Genomic DNA, 15,455 nt, shown 5'->3' on the forward strand with positions numbered 1-15,455 from the left:
TAGCCCCAGCCCCAGCCCCTGCCCCAGCCCCAGCCCCAGCCCGAGCCCAAGCCCCAGCCCCAGCCCTAGACGCAGCCGCAGTCCCAGCCCTAGCCCCAGCCCCAGCCCCAGCCCCAGGCCCAGCCCCAGCCCCAGGCCCAGCCCCAGCCCCAGCCCTAGCCCCAGCCCTAGCCCCAGTCCCAGCCCCAGCGCCAGCCCCAGCAGTAGCCCCAGCCCCAGCCCCAGCCCCTGCCCTAGCCCCAGCCCCTGCCCCAGCCCCAGCCCCAGCCCGAGCCCAAGCCCCAGCCCCAGCCCGAGCCCAAGCCCCATCCCCAGCCCTAGCCCCAGCCCCAGTCCCAGCCCCAGCCCCAGCCCTAGCCCCAGTCCCAGCCCCAGCTCCAGCCCCATCCCCAGCACTAGCCCCAGACCCAGCCCTAGCCTTAGCCTCAGCCCCAGCTCCAGCCCCAGCCAAAGCCCCAGTCCCAGCTCCAGCCCCAGCCCCAGCCCCAGCCCTAGCCCCAGCCCAAGCGCCAGTCCCAGCCCCAGCCCCAGCCCCAGCAGTAGCCCCAGCCCCAGCCCTAACCCCAGCCCCTGCCCTAGCCCCAGCCCCAGCCCGAGCCCAAGCCACAGCCCCAGCCCTAGCCCCAGCCCCAGTCCCAGCCCCAGCCCCAGCCCTAGCCCCAGTCCCAGCCCCAGCTCCAGCCCCATCCCCAGCACTAGCCCAAGACCCAGCCCTAGCCTTAGCCTCAGCCCCAGCTCCAGCCCCAGCCAAAGCCCCAGCCCCAGCCCCAGCCCCAGCCCCAGCCACAGATCCAGCCCCAGCCCCAGCCCCAGCCCCAGCCCCAGCCCTAGCCCTAGTCCCAGCCCCAGCCCCAGCACTAGCCCCAGACCCAGCCCTAGCCTTAGCCTCAGCCCCAGCTGCAGCCCCAGCCAAAAGCCCCAGCCCCAACCCCAGCCACAGGTCCAGCCCCAGCCCCAGCCCGAGCCCCAGCCCCAGCCCCAGCCCTAGCCCTAGCCGCAGCTGCAGTCCCAGCCCTAGCCCCAGCCCCAGTCCCAGCCCCAGCCCAAGCCCTAGCCCCAGACCCAGCCCTAGCCTTAGCCTCAGCCCCAGCTGCAGCCCCAGCCAAAGCCCCAGCGCCAACCCCAGGCACAGCCCCAGCCCCAGCCCCAGCCCCAGCCCTAGCCCCAGCCCCAGCCCTAGCCCTAGCCCCAGCCCTAGCCCCAGTCCCAGCCCCAGCCACAGCCTCTGCAGTAGCCCCAGCCCCAGCCCCTGCAGTAGCCCCAGCCCCAGCCCCTGCCCCAGCCCCAGCCCCAGCCCGAGCCCAAGCCCCAGCCCCAGCCCTAGACGCAGCCGCAGTCCCAGCCCTAGCCCCAGCCCCAGCCCCAGCCCCAGCCCCAGCCCCAGCCCCAGCCCCAGCCCCAGCCCTAGCCCCAGCCCTAGCCCCAGTCCCAGCCCCAGCGCCAGCCCCAGCAGTAGCCCCAGCCCCAGCCCCAGCCCCTGCCCTAGCCCCAGCCCCTGCCCCAGCCCCAGCCCCAGCCCGAGCCCAAGCCCCAGCCCCAGCCCGAGCCCAAGCCCCATCCCCAGCCCTAGCCCCAGCCCCAGTCCCAGCCCCAGCCCCAGCCCTAGCCCCAGTCCCAGCCCCAGCTCCAGCCCCATCCCCAGCACTAGCCCCAGACCCAGCCCTAGCCTTAGCCTCAGCCCCAGCTCCAGCCCCAGCCCCAGCCCCAGCCCTAGCCCTAGCCCCAGCCCCAGCCCCAGCCCCAGCCTCAGCCCTATCCCTAGTCCCAGTCCCAGCCCCAGCCCCAGCCCCAGCACTAGCCCCAGACCCAGCCCTAGCCTTAGCCTCAGCACCAGCTGCAGCCCCAGCCAAAGCCCCAGCCCCAACCCCAGCCACAGGTCTAGCCCCAGCCCCAGCCCCAGCCCTAGCCGTAGCCCAAGCCCTAGCCATAGTCCCAGCCCCAGGCCCAGCCCCCGCCCCAGCACTAGCCCCAGACCCAGCCCTAGCCTTAACCTCAGCCCCAGCTCCAGCCCCAGCCCCAGCCCCAGCCCTAGCCCCAGTCCCAGCCCCAGCCCCAGCAGTAGCCCCAGCCCCAGCCCCCAGCACTAGCCCCAGACCCAGCCCTAGCCTTAACCTCAGCCCCAGCTCCAGCCCCAGCCCCAGCCCCAGCCCTAGCCCCAGTCCCAGCCCCAGCCCCAGCAGTAGCCCCAGCCCCAGCCCCAGCCCTAGCCCCAGTCCCAGCCCCAGCCCCAGCCCCAGCCCGAGCCCCAGCCCCAGCCCCAGCAGTAGCCCCTGCCCCAGCCCCAGCCCCAGCCCCAGCACTAGCCCCAGACCCAGCCCTAGCCTTAACCTCAGCCCCAGCTCCAGCCCCAGCCCCAGCCCCAGCCCTAGCCCCAGTCCCAGCCCCAGCCCCAGCAGTAGCCCCAGCCCCAGCCCCAGCCCCAGCCCTAGCCCCAGTCCCAGCCCCAGCCCCAGCCCCAGCCCGAAGCCCCAGCCCCAGCCCCAGCAGTAGCCCCTGCCCCAGCCCCAGCCCCAGACCCAGCACTAGCCCCAGACCCAGCCCTAGCCTTAACCTCAGCCCCAGCTCCAGCCCCAGCCCCAGCCCCAGCCCTAGCCCCAGTCCCAGCCCCAGCCCCAGCAGTAGCCCCAGCCCCAACCCTAACCCCAGCCCCTGCCCTAGCCCCAGCCCCAGCCCGAGCCCAAGCCCCAGCCCCAGCCCCAGCCCCAGCCCCAGCCCCAGCCCCAGTCCCAGCCCCAGCCCCAGCCCTAGCCCCAGTCCCAGTCCCAGCTCCAGCCCCTTCCCCAGCACTAGCCCCAGACCCAGCCCTAGCCTTAGCCTCAGCCCCAGCTCCAGCCCCAGCCAAAGCCCCAGCCCCAGCCCCAGCCACAGATCCAGCCCCAGCCCCAGCCCCAGCCCCAGCCCTAGGCCCAGTCCCAGCCCTAGCCCCAGCCCCAGCCCCCGCCCCAGCCCAAGCCCCAGCCCCAGCCCCAGCCACAGGTCCAGCCCTAGCACCAGCCCTAGCCCCAGCCCCAGCCCCAGTCCCAGCCCCAACCCCAGCCCCAGCACTAGCCCCAGACCCAGCCCTAGCCTTAACCTCAGCCCAAGCTCCAGCCCCAGCCCCAGCCCCAGCCCTAGCCCCAGTCCCAGCCCCAGCCCCAGCAGTAGCCCCAGCCCCAGCCCCAGCCCCATCCCTAGCCCCAGTCCCAGCCCCAGCCCCAGCCCCAGCCCCAGCGCCAGCCCCAGCAGTAGCCCCTGCCCCAGCCCCAGCCCCAGCCCAGCACTAGCCCCAGACCCAGCCCTAGCCTTAGCATCAGCCCCAGCTGCAGCCCCAGCCAAAGCCCCAGCCCCAACCCCAGCCACAGGTCCAGCCCCAGCCCCAGCCCTAGCCCCAGCCCCAGCCCTAGCCCTAGCCCCAGCCCTAGCCGTAGTCCCAGCCCCAGCCCCAGCCCCAGCTCCAACACCAGCCCCAGCCCCAGCCCTAGCCCCAGTCCCAGCCCCAGCCCCAGTAGTAGCCCCAGCCCCAGCCCCAGCCCCAGCCAAAGCCCCAGATCCTGCCCCTGCCCCAGCCCCAGCCCGAGCCCAAGCCCCAGACCCAGCCCTAGCTGCAGCCGCAGTCCCAGCCCTAGCCCCAGCCCCAGTCCCAGCCCCAACCCCAGCCCTAGCCCAAGTCCCAGCCCCAGCTCCAGCCCCCGCCCCAGCACTAACCCCAGCCCCAGCCCTAGACTTAGCCTCAGCCCCAGCTCCAGCCCCAGCCCCAGCCCCAGCCCTAGCTCCAGCCCCAGCCCCAGCCCCATCCCTAGCCCCAGTCCCAGCCCCAGCCCCAGCCCCTGCAGTAGCCCCAGCCCCAGCCCCAGCCCCTGCCCTAGCCCCAGCCCCTGCCCCAGCCCCAGCCCCAGCCCGAGCCCAAGCCCCAGCCCCAGCCCTAGCCCCAGCCCCAGTCCCAGCCCCAGCCCCAGCCCTAGCCCCAGTCCCAGCCCCAGCTCCAGCCCCATCCCCAGCACTAGCCCCAGACCCAGCCCTAGCCTTAGCCTCAGCCCCAGCCCCAGCCACAAATCCAGCCCCAGCCCCAGCCCTAGCCACAGCCACAGTCCCAGCCCCAGCCCCAGCCCTAGCGCCAGCCCCAGCCCTAGCCCCAGCCCAAGCGCCAGTCCCAGCCCCAGCCCCAGCCCCAGCAGTAGCCCCAGCCCCAGCCCAAACCCCATCCCCTGCCCTAGCCCCAGCCCCAGCCCGAGCCCAAGCCCCAGTCCCAGCCCTAGCCCCAGCCCCAGTCCCAGCCCCAGCCCCAGCCCTAGCCCCAGTCCCATCCCCAGCTCCAGCCCCATCCCCAGCACTAGCCCCAGACCCAGCCCTAGCCTTAGCCTCAGCCCCAGCTCCAGCCCCAGCCAAAGCCCCAGCCCCAGCCCCAGCCACAGATCCAGCCCCAGCCCCAGCCCCAGCCCCAGCCCCAGCCCCAGCCCCAGCCCTAGCCCCAGCCCTAGCCCCAGTCCCAGCCCCAGCGCCAGCCCCAGCAGTAGCCCCAGCCCCAGCCCCAGCCCCTGCCCTAGCCCCAGTCCCAGCCCCAGCCCCAGCCCCAGCCCCAGCAGTAGCCCCTGCCCCAGCCCCAGCCCCAGCCCAGCACTAGCCCCAGACCCAGCCCTAGCCTTAGCCTCAGCCCCAGCTGCAGCCCCAGCCAAAGCCCCAGCCCCAACCCCAGCCACAGGTCGAGCCCCAGCCCCAGCCCTAGCCCCAGCCCCAGCCCTAGCCCTAGCCCCAGCCCTAGCCCTAGTCCCAGCCCCAGCCCCATCCCCAGCCCCAGCTCCAACACCAGCCCCAGCCCCAGCCCTAGCCCCAGTCCCAGCCCCAGCCCCAGCAGTAGCCCCAGCCCCAGCCCCAGCCCCAGCCAAAGCCCAGATCCTGCCCCTGCCCCAGCCCCAGCCCTAGCTGCAGCCGCAGTCCCAGCCCTAGCCCCAGCCCCAGTCCCAGCCCCAACCCCAGCCCTAGCCCAAGTCCCATCCCCAGCTCCAGCCCCCGCCCCAGCACTAACCCCAGCCCCAGCCCTAGCCTTAGCCTCAGCCCCAGCTCCAGCCCCAGCCCCAGCCCCATCCCTAGCCCCAGTCCCAGCCCCAGCCCCAACCCCTGCAGTAGCCCCAGCCCGAGCCCCAGCCGCAGCCCTAGCCCCAGCAGTAGCCCCATCCCCAGCCCCAGCCCCAGCCCCAGCCCCAGCCCTAGCCCCAGCCCCAGTCCCAGCCCCAGCCCCAGCCCTAGCCCCAGTCCCAGCCCCAGCTCCAGCCCCATCCCCAGCACTAGCCCCAGACCCAGCCCTAGCCTTAGCCTCAGCCCCAGCTCCAGCCCCAGCCAAAGCCCCAGCGCCAGCCCCAGCCACAGATCCAGCCCCAGCCCCAGCCCTAGCCACAGCCACAGTCCCAGCCCCAGCCCCAGCCCTAGCGCTAGCCCCAGCCCTAGCCCCAGCCCAAGCGCCAGTCCCAGCCCCAGCCCCAGCCCCAGCAGTAGCCCCAGCCCCAGCCCAAACCCCATCCCCTGCCCTAGCCCCAGCCCCAGCCCGAGCCCAAGCCCCAGCCCCACCCCTAGCCCCAGCCCCAGTCCCATCCCCAGCTCCAGCCCCATCCCCAGCACTAGCCCCAGACCCAGCCCTAGCCTTAGCCTCAGCCCCAGCTCCAGCCCCAGCCAAAGCCCCAGCCCCAGCCCCAGCCACAGATCCAGCCCCAGCCCCAGCCCCAGCCCCAGCCCCAGCCCCCGCCCCAGCTCAAGCCCCAGCCCCAGCCCCTGCCCCAGCCACAGGTCCAGCCCTAGCCCCAGCCCTAGCCCCAGCCCCAGCCCCAGCCCTAGCCCCAGTCCCAGCCCCAGCCCCAGCACTAGCCCCAGACCCAGCCCTAGCCTTAACCTCAGCCAAAGCTCCAGCCCCAGCCCCAGCCCCAGCACTAGCCCCAGCCCCAGCCCTAGCCCTAGCCGCAGCCGCAGTCCCAGCCCTAGCCCCAGCCCCAGCCCCAGCCCCAGCCTCATCCCTATCCCTAGCCCCAGCCCCAGCCCCAGCACCAGCACTAGCTCCAGACCCAGCCCTAGCCTTAGCCTCAGCCCCAGCTGCAGCCCCAGCCAAAGCCCCAGCCCCAACCCCAGACACAGGTCCATCCCCATCCCCAGCCCCAGCCCTAGCCCCAGCCCCAGCCCTAGCCCTAGCCCCAGCCCCAGCCCCAGCCACAGCCCTAGCCCCAGTCCCAGCCCCAGCCCCAGCCCCAGCAGTAGCCCCAGCCCCAGCCCCAGCCCCTGCCCTAGCCCCAGCCCCTGCCCCAGCCCCAGCCCGAGCCCAAGCCCCAGCCCCAGCCCTAGCCGCAGCCGCAGTCCCAGCCCTAGCCCCAGCCCCAGTCCCAGCCCCAGTCCCAGCCCCAGCCCCAGCCCCAGCCCCAGTCCCAGCCCCAGCCACAGCAGTAGCCCCAGCCCCAGCCCCAGCCCCTGCCCTAGCCCCAGCCTCTGCCCCAGCCCCAGCCCCAGCCCGAGCCCAAGCCCCAGCCCCAGCCCCAGCAGTAGCCCCAGCCCCAGCCCTAACCCCAGCCCCTGCCCTAGCCCCAGCCCCAGCCCGAGCCCAAGCCCAAGCCCCAGCCCCAGCCCCAGCCCCAGTCCCAGCCCCAGCCCCAGCCCTAGCCCCAGTCCCAGTCCCAGCTCCAGCCCCTTCCCCAGCACTAGCCCCAGACCCAGCCCTAGCCTTAGCCTCAGCCCCAGCTGCAGCCCCAGCCAAAGCCCCAGTGCCAACCCCAGGCACAGCCCCAGCCCCAGCCCCAGCCCCAGCCCTAGCCCCAGCCCCAGCCCTAGCCCTAGCCCCAGCCCTAGCCCCAGTCCCAGCCCCAGCCACAGCCTCTGCAGTAGCCCCAGCCCCAGCCCCTGCAGTAGCCCCAGCCCCAGCCCCTGCCCCAGCCCCAGCCCCAGCCCGAGCCCAAGCCCCAGCCCCAGCCCTAGACGCAGCCGCAGTCCCAGCCCTAGCCCCAGCCCCAGCCCCAGCCCCAGGCCCAGCCCCAGCCCCAGCCCCAGCCCTAGCCCCAGCCCTAGCCCCAGTCCCAGCCCCAGCGCCAGCCCCAGCAGTAGCCCCAGCCCCAGCCCCAGCCCCTGCCCTAGCCCCAGCCCCTGCCCCAGCCCCAGCCCCAGCCCGAGCCCAAGCCCCAGCCCCAGCCCGAGCCCAAGCCCCATCCCCAGCCCTAGCCCCAGCCCCAGTCCCAGCCCCAGCCCCAGCCCTAGCCCCAGTCCCAGCCCCAGCTCCAGCCCCATCCCCAGCACTAGCCCCAGACCCAGCCCTAGCCTTAGCCTCAGCCCCAGCTCCAGCCCCAGCCAAAGCCCCAGTCCCAGCCCCAGCCGCAGCCCCAGCCCCAGCCCTAGCCCCAGCCCAAGCGCCAGTCCCAGCCCCAGCCCCAGCCCCAGCAGTAGCCCCAGCCCCAGCCCTAACCCCAGCCCCAGCCCTAGCCCCAGTCCCAGCCCCAGCTCCAGCACTAACCCCAGTCCCAGCCCTAGACTTAGCCCCAGCCCCAGCCCCAGCAGTAGCCCCAGCCCCAGTCCCAGCCCCAGCCCCAGCCCTAGCCCCAGTCCCAGCACCAGCTCCAGCACTAACCCCAGACCCAGCCCTAGACTTAGCCTCAGCCCCAGCCCCAGCCCCAGCCCTAGCCCCAGTCCCAGCCCCAGCCCCAGCCTCTGCAGTAGCCCCAGCCCCAGCCCCTGCAGTAGTCCCATCCCCAGCCCCAGCCCCAGCCCTAGCCCCAGCCCCTGCCCCAGCCCCAGCCCAAGCCCTAGCCCCAGACTCAGCCCTAGCCTTAGCCTCAGCCCCAGCCCCAGCCCCAGCCAAAGCCCCAGCCCCAGCCACAGATCCAGCCCCAGTCCCAGCACCAGCCCCAGCCCCCGCCCCAACACTAGCCCTAGACCCAGCCCTAGCCATATCCTCAGCCCCAGCTCCTGCCCCAGACCCAGCCCTAGCCCCTGATGCTGATCCTATAGAGGCCCTTGCGATCCTCCTAGGCCTTCCCCTGACAATGTGGTAACTAAGGCCTTGACACTATTTCTAACTAAGGCCCCAGGTCCAGCCCCAGCCGCAGCCCCATCCCCTGATGCTGATCGTATAGAGGCCTTTGTGGTCCTCCTAGGCCTTGCCCTGACACTGTCCTTATGTAAGGCCTTGACCCTATTCCTAACTAAGGGCCTAGCCCTAAACCTAGCCCCAGCCCCAGCCCCAGCCCCAGCCCTAGCCCCAGTCCCAGCACCAGCCCCAGCCCCAGCAGTAGCCCCAGCCCCAGCCCTAGCCTCAGCCCCTGCCCTAACCCCAGCCCCAGCCCGAGCCCAAGCCCCAGCCCCAGCCCTAGCCGCAGCCGCAGTCCCAGCCCTAGCCCCAGCCCCAGCCCCAGCACCAGCCTCAGCCCTATCCCTAGCCCCAGCCCCAGCACTAGCCCCAGACCCAGCCCTAGCCTTAGCCTCAGCCCCAGCTGCAGCCCCAGCCAAAGCCCCAGCCCCAACCCCAGGCACAGCCCCAGCCCCAGCCCCAGCCCCAGCCCTAGCCCCAGCCCCAGCCCTAGCCCTAGCCCCAGCCCTAGCCCCAGTCCCAGCCCCAGCCACAGCCTCTGCAGTAGCCCCAGGCCCAGCCCCTGCAGTAGCCCCAGCCCCAGCCCCTGCCCCAGCCCCAGCCCGAGCCCAAGCCCCAGCCCCAGCCCTAGACGCAGCCGCAGTCCCAGCCCTAGCCCCAGCCCCAGCCCCAGCCCCAGGCCCAGCCCCAGCGCCAGCCCCAGCCCCAGCCCCAGCCCTAGCCCCAGCCCTAGCCCCAGTCCCAGCCCCAGCGCCAGCCCCAGCAGTAGCCCCAGCCCCAGCCCCAGCCCCTGCCCTAGCCCCAGCCCCTGCCCCAGCCCCAGCCCCAGCCCCAGCCCAAGCCCCATCCCCAGCCCTAGCCCCAGCCCCAGTCCCAGCCCCAGCTCCAGCCCCATCCCCAGCACTAGCCCCAGACCCAGCCCTAGCCTTAGCCTCAGCCCCAGCTCCAGCCCCAGCCAAAGCCCCAGTCCCAGCTCCAGCCCCAGCCCCAGCCCCAGCCCTAGCCCCAGCCCAAGCGCCAGTCCCAGCCCCAGCCCCAGCCCAAGCAGTAGCCCCAGCCCCAGCCCTAACCCCAGCCCCTGCCCTAGCCCCAGCCCCAGCCCGAGCCCAAGCCACAGCCCCAGCCCTAGCCCCAGCCCCAGTCCCAGCCCCAGCCCCAGCCCTAGCCCCAGTCCCAGCCCCAGCTCCAGCCCCATCCCCAGCACTAGCCCCAGACCCAGCCCTAGCCTTAGCCTCAGCCCCAGCTCCAGCCCCAGCCAAAGCCCCAGCCCCAGCCCCAGCCACAGCCCCAGCCACAGATCCAGCCCCAGCCCCAGCCCCAGCCCCAGCCCCAGCCCTAGCCCTAGTCCCAGCCCCAGCCCCAGCACTAGCCCCAGACCCAGCCCTAGCCTTAGCCTCAGCCCCAGCTGCAGCCCCAGCCAAAAGCCCCAGCCCCAACCCCAGCCACAGGTCCAGCCCCAGTCCCAGCCCAAGCCCCAGCCCCAGCCCTAGACGCAGCCACAGTCCCAGCCCTAGCCCCAGCCCCAGCCCCAGCCCCAGCCCCAGCCCCAGCCCTAGCCCCAGCCCTAGCCCCAGTCCCAGCCCCAGCGCCAGCCCCAGCAGTAGCCCCAGCCCCAGCCCCAGCCCCTGCCCTAGCCCCAGTCCCAGCCCCAGCCCCAGCCCCAGCCCCTGCCCCAGCCCCAGCAGTAGCCCCTGCCCCAGCCCCAGCCCCAGCCCAGCACTAGCCCCAGACCCAGCCCTAGCCTTAGACTCAGCCCCAGCTGCAGCCCCAGCCAAAGCCCCAGCCCCAACCCCAGCCACAGGTCCAGCCCCAGCCCCAGCCCTAGCCCCAGCCCCAGCCCTAGCCCTAGCCCCAGCCCTAGCCCTAGTCCCAGCCCCAGCCCCAGCCCCAGCCCCAGCTCCAACACCAGCCCCAGCCCCAGCCCTAGCCCCAGTCCCAGCCCCAGCCCCAGCAGTAGCCCCAGCCCCAGCCCCAGCCCCAGCCAAAGCCCCAGATCCTGCCCCTGCCCCAGCCCCAGCCCTAGCTGCAGCCGCAGTCCCAGCCCTAGCCCCAGCCCCAGTCCCAGCCCCAACCCCAGCCCTAGCCCAAGTCCCAGCCCCAGCTCCAGCCCCCGCCCCAGCACTAACCCCAGCCCCAGCCCTAGCCTTAGCCTCAGCCCCAGCTCCAGCCCCAGCCCCAGCCCCAGCCCTAGCCCCAGTCCCAGCCCCAGCCCCAGCCCCTGCATTAGCCCCAGCCCCAGCCCCAGCCCCTGCCCTAGCCCCATCCCCAGCACTAGCCCCAGCCCCAGCCCCAGCCCTAGCCCCAGTCCCAGCCCCAGCTCCAGCCCCATCCCCAGCACTAGCCCCAGACCCAGCCCTAGCCTTAGCCTCAGCCCCAGCTCCAGCCCCAGCCAAAGCCCCAGCCCCAGCCCCAGCCACAAATCCAGCCCCAGCCCCAGCCCTAGCCACAGCCACAGTCCCAGCCCCAGCCCCAGCCCTAGCGCCAGCCCCAGCCCTAGCCCCAGCCCAAGCGCCAGTCCCAGCCCCAGCCCCAGCCCCAGCAGTAGCCCCAGCCCCAGCCCAAACCCCATCCCCTGCCCTAGCCCCAGCCCCAGCCCGAGCCCAAGCCCCAGTCCCAGCCCTAGCCCCAGCCCCAGTCCCAGCCCCAGCCCCAGCCCTAGCCCCAGTCCCATCCCCAGCTCCAGCCCCATCCCCAGCACTAGCCCCAGACCCAGCCCTAGCCTTAGCCTCAGCCCCAGCTCCAGCCCCAGCCAAAGCCCCAGCCGCAGCCCCAGCCACCGGTCCAGCCCCAGCCCCAGCCCTAGCCCTAGCTCCAGCCCTAGCCCTAGTCCCAGCCCCAGCCCCAGCCCCCGCCCCAGCACTAGCCCCAGATCCAGCCCTAGACTTAAACTCAGCCCCAGCTCCAGCCCCAGCCCCAGCCCCAGCCCTAGGCCCAGTCCCAGTCCCAGCCCCAGCCCCAGCAGTAGCCCCAGCTCCAGCCCTAGCTCCAGCCCCTGCCCTAGCCCCAGCCCCAGCCCGAGCCCAAGCCCCCGGCCCAGCCCTAGCCCTAGCCGAAGCCACAGTCCCAGCCCTAGCCCCAGCTCCAGCCCCAGCCCCAGCCCCAGCCTCAGCCCTAGCCCCAGCCCCAGCCTCAGCCCTATCCCTAGCCCCAGTCCCAGCCCCAGCCCCAGCCCCAGCCCCAGCACTAGCCCCAGACCCAGCCCTAGCCTTAGCCTCAGCCCCTGCTGCAGCCCCAGCCAAAGCCCCAGCCCCAACCCCAACCACAGGTCCAGCCCCAGCCCCGGCCCCAGCCGTGGCCCTAGCCCGAGCCCTAGTCCCAGCCCCAGCCACAGCCCCAGTCCTAGCCCCATCCCCAGGCCGAACCCCATCCCCTGATGCTGATCCTACAGAGGCCCTTATGCTCCTCCTAGGCCTTGCCCTGACACTGTCCTTAACTTAGGCCTTGACACTACTACTAACTCAGGCCATGTCATTATACCTAACGAAAGCTCTGATGCTAACCCTATCTAAGGCACTGACAGTGACACTAACTAAGGCCCCAGCCCTAGCCCGACACCTAGCCCCAGCCCCAGCCCGAGCCCAAGTCCCAGCCCCTGCCCCAGCCCTAGCCCTAGCCCCAGCCGCAGTCCCAGCCCTAGCCCCAACCTCCGCCTCAGTCCTAGCCCCAGGCCTAGCCCATTATGCTGATCCTATAGAGGCCCTTGCGATCCTCCTAGGCCTTCCCCTGACAATGTGGTAACTAAGGCCTTGAAACTATTTCTAACTAAGGCCCCAGGTCCAGCCCCAGCCGCAGCCCCATCCCCTGATGCTGATTGTATAGAGGCCTTTGTGCTCCTCCTAGGCCTTGCTCGGACACAGCCCTTAAGTAAGGCCTCGACCCTATTCCTTACTAAGGGCCTAACCCTAAACCTAGCCCCAGCCCCAGCCCCAGCCCCAGCCGCAGCCCCAGGCCTAGTCCCAGCCCCAGCCCCAGCTATAGCACTAGCCCCAGCCCCAGCCCCAGGCCCAGGCCCATCCCCAGACCTAGCCCCAGCCCTAGTCCCAGCCCCAGGCCCCGCCCCCGCCCCAGCACTAGCCCCAGACCCAGCCCTAGCCTTAAACTCAGCCCCAGCTGCAGCCCCAGCCCCAGCCCCAGCCCCAGCCCCAGTCCCAGCCCCAGCCCCAGCAGTAGCCCCATCCCCAGCCCTAGCCCCAGCCCCTGCCCTAACCCCATCCCCAGCCCGAGCCCAAGCCCCAGCCCCAGCCCCAGCCCTAGCCGCAGCCGCAGTCCCAGCCCTAGCCCCAGCCCCAGTCCCAGCCCCAGCCCTAGCCCTAGCCCCAGTCCCAGCCCCAGCTCCAGCCCCAGCCCCAGCACTAGCCCCAGACCCAGCCCTAGCCTTAGCCTCAGCCCCAGCTCCAGCCCCAGCCAAAGCCCCAGCCCCAGCCACAGCCACAGATCCAGCCCCAGCCCCCGCCCAAGCCCCAGCCCCAGCCCCAGTCCCAGCCCCAGGCCCAGCCCCAGCACTAGCCCCAGACCCAGCCCTAGCCTTAGCCTCAGCCCCAGCTCCAGCCCCAGCCAAAGCACCAGCCCCAGCCACAGGTCCAGCCCCAGCCCTAGCCCCAGCCCCTGCCCTAGCCCCAGCCCCAGCCCGAGCCCAAGCCACAGCCCCAGCCCTAGCCGCAGCCGCAGTCCCAGCCCTAGCCCCAGCCCCAGTCCCAGCCCCAGCCCTAGCCCCAGCCCCAGCAGTAGCCCCAGACCCAGCCCTAGCCTTAGCCTCAGCCAGAGGCCCAGCCCCAGCCAAAGCTCCAGCCCCAGCCCCAGCCACAGATCCAGCCCCAGCCCCAGCCCCAGCCCTAGCCCCAGTCCCAGCACCAGCCCCAGCCCCCGCCCCAACACTAGCCCCAGACCCAGCCCTAGCCATATCCTCAGCCCCAGCTCCTACCCCAGTCCCAGCACCATCCCCAGCCCCCGCCCCAACACTAGCCCCAGACCCAGCCCTAGCCATATCCTCAGCCCCAGCTCCTACCCCAGCCCCAGCCCTAGCCCCTTATGCTGATCCTATAGAGGCCCTTGCGATCCTCCTAGGCTTTCCCCTGACAATGTGGTAACTAAGGCCTTGACACTATTTCTAAGTAAAGCCCCAAGTCCAGCCCCAGCCGCAGCCCCATCCTCTGATGCTGATCGTATAGAGGCCTTTATGCTCCTCCTAGGCCTTGCCCTGACACTGTCCTTAAGTAAGGCCTTGACCCTATTCCTAACTAAGGGCCTAACCCTAAACCTAGCCCCAGCCCCAGCCCCAGCCCCAGCCCTAGCCGCAGCCCTAGCCCTAGCCCTAGGCCCAGCCCCAGCCAGAGCCCCAGCCCTAGCCCCATGCCCAGCCCTAGTCCCAGCCCCAGCCCTAGCCCCAGCCCTAGCCCCAGCCCTAGCCGCAGCCGCAGTCCCAGCCCTAGCCCCAACCCCCGCCCCAGCCCCAGCCCCAACGCCAGCACTAGCCCCAGACCCAGCCCTAGCCTTAGCCTCAGCCCCAGCCCCAGACGTAGCCCTAGCCATAGCCGCAGTCCCAGCCCTAGCCCCAACCCCCGCCCCAGCCCCAGCCCCAGCCCCAGCCCTAGCCCCTTATGCTGATCCTATAGAGGGCCTTGCGATCCTCCTAGGCCTTCCCCTTACAATGTGGTAACTAAGGCCTTGACACTATTTCTAACTAAGGCCCCAAGTCCAGCCCCAGCCGCAGCCCCATCCCCTGATGCTGATCGTATAGAGGCCTTTGTGCTCCTCCTAGGCCTTGCCCTGACACTGTCCTTAAGTAAGTCCTTGACCCTATTCCTAAGGGCCTAGCCCTAAACATAACCCCAGCCCCAGCCCCAGCCCCAGCCCCAGTCCCAGCCCCAGCAGTAGCCCGAGCCCCAGCCCTAGCCCCTGCCCCTGCCCTAGCCCCAGCCCGAGCCCCAGCCCCAACCCCAGCCCTAGCCGCAGCCGCAGTCCCAGCCCTAGCCCCAGCCCCAGCCCCAGTCCCAGTCCCAGCCGCAGCCTCAGCCCTATCCCTAGCCCGAGTCCCAGCCCCAGCCCCAGCCCCAGCACTAGCCCCAGACCCAGCCCTAGCCTTAGCCTCAGCCCCATATCCAGCCCCAACCAAAGCCCCAGCCCCAGCCCCAGCCACAGATCCAGCCCCAGCCCCAGCCCCAGCCCCAGCCCCAGCCCTAGCCCCCGCCCCAGCCCAAGCCCCAGCCCAAGCCCCAGCCCCAGCCCCAGCCAAAACCACAGGTCCAGCCCTAGCCCTAGCCCTAGCCCCAGCCCCAGCCCCAGCCCTAGCCCCAGTCCCAGCCCCAGCCCGCCCCAGCACTAGCCCCAGACCCAGCCCTAGCCTTAGCCTCAGCCCCAGCTCCAGCCCCAGCCCTAGCCCCTGATGCTGATCCTATAGAGGCCCTTGCGATCCTCCTAGGCTTTCCCCCGGCAATGTGGTAACTAAGGCCTTGACACTATTTCTAACTAAAGCCCCAAGTCCAGCCCCAGCCGCAGCCCCATCCTCTGATGCTGATCGTATAGAGGCCTTTGTGCTCCTCCTAGGCCTTGCCCTGACACTGTCCTTAACTCAGGTCTTGACACTACTAACTCAGGCCCTGTCATTATACCTAACGAAAGCTCTGATGCTAAACCTAACTAAGGCCCTGACAGTGACACTAACTAAGGACCCAGCCCTAGCCCGACCCCTAGCCCAAGCTCCAGCCATAGTCCCAACCCCAGCCCTAGCCCCAGCCCCAGCCCTAGCCCCAGCCACAGCCCTAGCCCTAGCCGCAGCCGCAGTCCCAGCCCTAGCCCCAAACACCGCCCCAGCCCCAGCCCTAGCCCCTTATGCTGATCCTATAGAGGCCCTTCCGATCCTCCTAGGCCTTCCCCTGACAATGTGGTAAGTAAGGCCTTGACACTATTTCTAACTAAGGCCCCAGGTCCAGCCCCAGCCGCAGCCCCATCCCCTGATGCTGATCGTATAGAGACCTTTGTGCTCCTCCTAGGCCTTGCCCTGACACTGTCCTTAAGTAAGGCCTTGACCCTATTCCTAACTAAGGGCCTAACCCTAAACCTAGCCTCAGCCCCAGCCCCAGCCCCAGCCCTAGCCGCAGCCCTAGCCCTAGCCCTAGTCCCAGCCCCAGCCCCAGCCCCAGCCTTAGCCCCAGCCCTAGCCCCAGCCCTAGCTCCAATCCCAGCCCCAGCCCCAGCCCCAACCCCAGCACTAGCCCCAGACCCAGCCCTAGCCTTAGCCTCAGCCCCAGCTCCAGCCCCAGCCCCAGCCCCAGCCCCTAGCTCCAGCCCCAGCCCCAGCCCCAGCCCCAGCCCTAGCCCCAGCCCCAACCCGAGCCGCAGCCCCAACCCCAGCCCCAGCCCTAGCCCGACCCCTAGACACAGCTCCAGCCCTAGACCCAACCCCATCCCTAGCCCCATCCCTAGTCCC

Source organism: Mesoplodon bidens, assembly GCF_964165515.1.
Source record: "Mesoplodon bidens genome assembly, chromosome: 11".
NCBI lineage: Eukaryota > Metazoa > Chordata > Mammalia > Artiodactyla > Ziphiidae > Mesoplodon > Mesoplodon bidens.